Source organism: Frankliniella occidentalis, unplaced genomic scaffold, assembly GCF_000697945.3.
Source record: "Frankliniella occidentalis isolate FOCC.00 unplaced genomic scaffold, Focc_3.1 Scaffold172, whole genome shotgun sequence".
In the NCBI taxonomy this organism is placed as follows: Eukaryota; Metazoa; Arthropoda; class Insecta; order Thysanoptera; family Thripidae; genus Frankliniella; species Frankliniella occidentalis.
The window spans coordinates 411,549-415,200 of NW_026267298.1; the positions used below are offsets into that span (position 1 = coordinate 411,549).

General features: G+C 49.6%; 1 protein-coding gene across 15 annotated transcripts in view; it reads left to right on the plus strand.

Annotated features, from left to right (window-relative positions):
• Window positions 1-2,277: 2,277 nt before the first annotated feature.
• Window positions 2,278-3,652, plus strand: part of LOC113212294 (uncharacterized) — a 44,266-nt gene continuing 42,891 nt past the window's right edge. For 12 of the 15 annotated variants that reach the window (XM_052271758.1, XM_052271760.1, XM_052271768.1 and 9 more), the window contains exon 1: window positions 2,278-2,463. The gene's annotated coding sequence lies outside the window, so the exon portion shown is untranslated. The remainder of the gene's footprint in view (window positions 2,464-3,652) is intronic. The other 3 variants (XM_052271772.1, XR_008011635.1, XM_052271764.1) reach the window with 3 other exon arrangements.

The following is a 3,652-nucleotide window of genomic DNA, read 5'->3' on the forward strand; positions in this document are numbered from 1 at the left end:
GCCTCCGGAGGGGCGGTGCCGGGTCTTTCCTGGCTCCTTAATCCCTTTTAAGTACTCGGCGGCGCGCGCGCTGGCCTGACAGTGGTTGACATGGAGATGCGCAGTCGGTTCTGCGCATGTCAGATCCACCAATGAGAGCGCTTGCGCCCACCTATCTACATTACACCTTAGTTCCAGCCAGTTCACTTCTGTCATTCACTGCAGCGTTGGTGGCTCGGGCACCTCCCTATGAGCACTGTGTTTGTCACACTTGTTGACGTCGTTCGGTCTTAAACTTTAGTTTAAACGCGAGCGAAGTGAGCAAGAATTTTTTTTCGACATTTCATGACAAAAAGAGCGGTTGTGAGAGGGATTCGCTACCTTTTTTCTACCCTTTTTGGTGCCGTTTCCTTTTCACTCCTGTAATGTCAGTCACACTCTAAACGGGAAAAGACAACTGTAGATGTTTCAGGCACAATAGCGGATTCGTCCCCAAACTGTTAAATTTCTAGAAAGCAATAATGTAGTATAGGTATAGACAAATTTCTTTCTAATGGAGATGTTCACAAGGAAACATTGAACGCAGATGACGAAAATGCTTCTTCCTTTTTTGAGTGCTGGGCGTCTTCTTGTGAACGCCTGATGTAACACTAAGGGCACCTATCGGCGGATGACACACCGGCGCTGCCGAAGGGTGCGCAGGCGGCCAGCGGCAAACGAGAACGATGACGTCCGCCAGTGGCAAATGGCGACTGCCCCTCCTTGCACCCCCATACCCCATACTTATACTCAAAGTCTCTCCTGTTTCTGCCTCTTTTCCTTTTTTCCTCTCCTCTTTCCTCTCCTTCCTCCTCTTTCTCCTTCTCTCCTCTCCTTCCTCTTTCTCCCCTTTCTCTCCCTCTCATGTACCTACCTTGTATAGATTTGTACCTGTGCACGTGCATCGCTTGGACCATAGTTTGGGCGCCACTGATGCGTGGACACTCTAGTGTGAAATGGAACGGAGTAGCGTTAGCGGCCAATCCGGCCCACTCGATACAGATTTGTGTCGAGAAGTGTCGACACATTTGGAGTACAGGGTATGCAGGAGAAGCCAAGCGCCGGAAACGAGAGTCGAGGATAGCGCTGATCGGATCTCAGCCTTTTGGCTTCTAGATCGGTTCGTCTGACCGTGAACTGCGCCATAGCATTACGGTAGGTAGTGGTCCAGATTTTCATCCCGATTTTCAAACTGAGAGTATCGCTGGCTAAGCGGTTATTAAGCATTCCGGTAAAGCTGAAATGCAGAAGAATGCGGGGAACAAGAAAACGGAAGTCACCTAAAAGCATAGCGATTTCCGTTCCCTTCTTCCCCGTATTCTTCTGCATTTCAGCTTTACCGGAATGCTTATAGGGTATTGGTCTAGAGCGCTGAGCGGAAGTAGAAGAACAAAAACGGAAGATGGAAAGGCGCCCGCACTCCTCCCCGCCTGCCCTCCACTTCTCCCCGGGCGCTCCCCCACTCCGCCCAGTGGAGGAGAGGGGGACGGCGCGGGCGCCTTTCCACCTTCCGTTTTTGTTCTTCTACTTCCGCTCAGCGCTCTAGACCAATACCCTATTGGATGAGCGTTTAGCCCGTGGACCCGTCACCAGGGCTGTGCTTTGACCCTAGTGACGTGTCCGAGGACTTCGTCCGCGTTAGCCAATGAGCATCAGGAAGGGAACCGTTCAGGAAGCATTTATGTTCTTCTTTGGATCCGGTTTAAACTGGGTGAAATACCCTATCGGACCAAATCTATAGATCATGGTAATTAAGCATTCCGGTAAAGCTTTAATGCAGAAGAATGCGGGGAAGAAGAAAACGGAAATCGCAATGCTTCAGCGTGGTGACTTCTGTTTTCTTGTTCCCTACATTCTTCTGCATTTCAGCTTTACCGGAATGCTTTACTTCTCATACAGAACAGACGGAAACAAATAAATCAGTGTTTGTTCGTTTCCACTTCCGTTTTAGATAGCCTTGAACACCCTATAATGCATGCATTCCGTAAATCTGAAATGCAGAAGAGTGCGGGGAACAAGAAAACGGAAGTCACTATGCTACAGCGTAGCGATTTCCGTTTTGTTGTTCCCCTCATTCTTCTCCTTTTTAGCTTTACCGGAACGCTTTATTGGTCGACCATGACGTCGGTGTGTCAGTCAGGCAATGAGCGCGCAGAACGAAACGGATCGAACAGTCATGCTTTTCTTCCCTAGGTTTCTGATTTCCTGCGGCGGAACACCCTATCCGGGCACACGGGTCTGCTACACCACCGGTTCGCCGACTGCTGAGTCGCACTCCCCCCTCCCCCTTCTCCTGTCCGCCGCTCGGCCTGCCCTGATGCGAGCGAGCGCCGCGCGGTCAGTCTGGGTGCGACAGTGCCTGCGAGCGGACGGCGCGGGACGCTCCGAGCGCGACCGACAGCTGTTCTACACGGAGGCCTGCAGCAGCCGAAGGGAGTAGGAAAGGTGAGTGTTATTAGGTTGTCGGTCTCGGGTGACTTTGAGAGTAAGCCAATGGAGAAGGTTTTGGCGAACAAGCTCTTGGAGGTCACCATGTGAAACCCAAGTGATTATTGTTTTGCTGTTCCACGACTTCTACGATTGTTTACTTGCTTTACCATGCATATCTCCTGACTGACAATAGGACGTTATTTGATGAGCGCCAGCGAAGCCCGTTACTCCACTGACCGTCTATTCAACTTGCGTTGAGGGTTTTAATTCAAAATAGCGGTGTTTCACCCTACTTTTCCAGTTTCACCCAAGCCTTACCTCAAGTGTGGTATCGCTAATGAAGGATTCCGGCAAAGCTGAAATGCAGTAGAATGCGGGGATGAAGAAAACGGAAATCGCTTTGTTTAACATGGTGACTTCCGTTTTTTTGTTCCTCGCATTCTTCTGCATTTGAGCCTTACCGGAATGCTTCATAGACGGTTAACGCTCTGCGTGTTTCGAGAAGAACTCAGAAAAATCATGACCGGAACCAGTTTGAAAAGTCCGATTATTTTTCATATTTAACAGTACAGTTTCACATAAACCAGCCATATGTACGCCAGCTGACGTCTCGCGTAACAGGCTTCGTGATATCTCACGAAACACTGTTACGCTGCGACGCGCCCATGGACGCGCCTGGCGCACTTATAGTGTATTTTGACTGACGGAGGAAGAAGAACAAACGTTACCGATTGGTCAAGAGCTTCCCGCCTCTCCGTCACGTCTGTAAAAGTTCTAATTTTGACGGATGTTAATGTGAAAATCAACGTTTTAGTGATTGTGGAAAATGTAGGGCACCCAGGCCCCAGAGGACAGTGTAGTTTGACGCCAAATGTGTGGTGAAGGTACTACTCCCTTTACCTTTACAATTTTTCGGTATGAAGCCGTTTGTACGATTTAATAGACCCGAGGGGTCTACAACTCGCCTCAGCCGTGTACTTTTGAGTATAGATTGTAAGGATAGGGTATTCCGCTGCAAGCCAACCGGAACCTAAAGAAGAAAAGCATGACTACTCGATCTGTTTCCCTCTGCGCGCTCATTGGTTGACCGCCACAGCCACGCCATCTTTGGCCAATCAGCGTTCAGGAGGAAACAGATCGGGTAGTCATGCTTTTCTTCTTTAGGTTCCGATTGTGTTGTAGCGGAATGCCCTATTATAGCGTG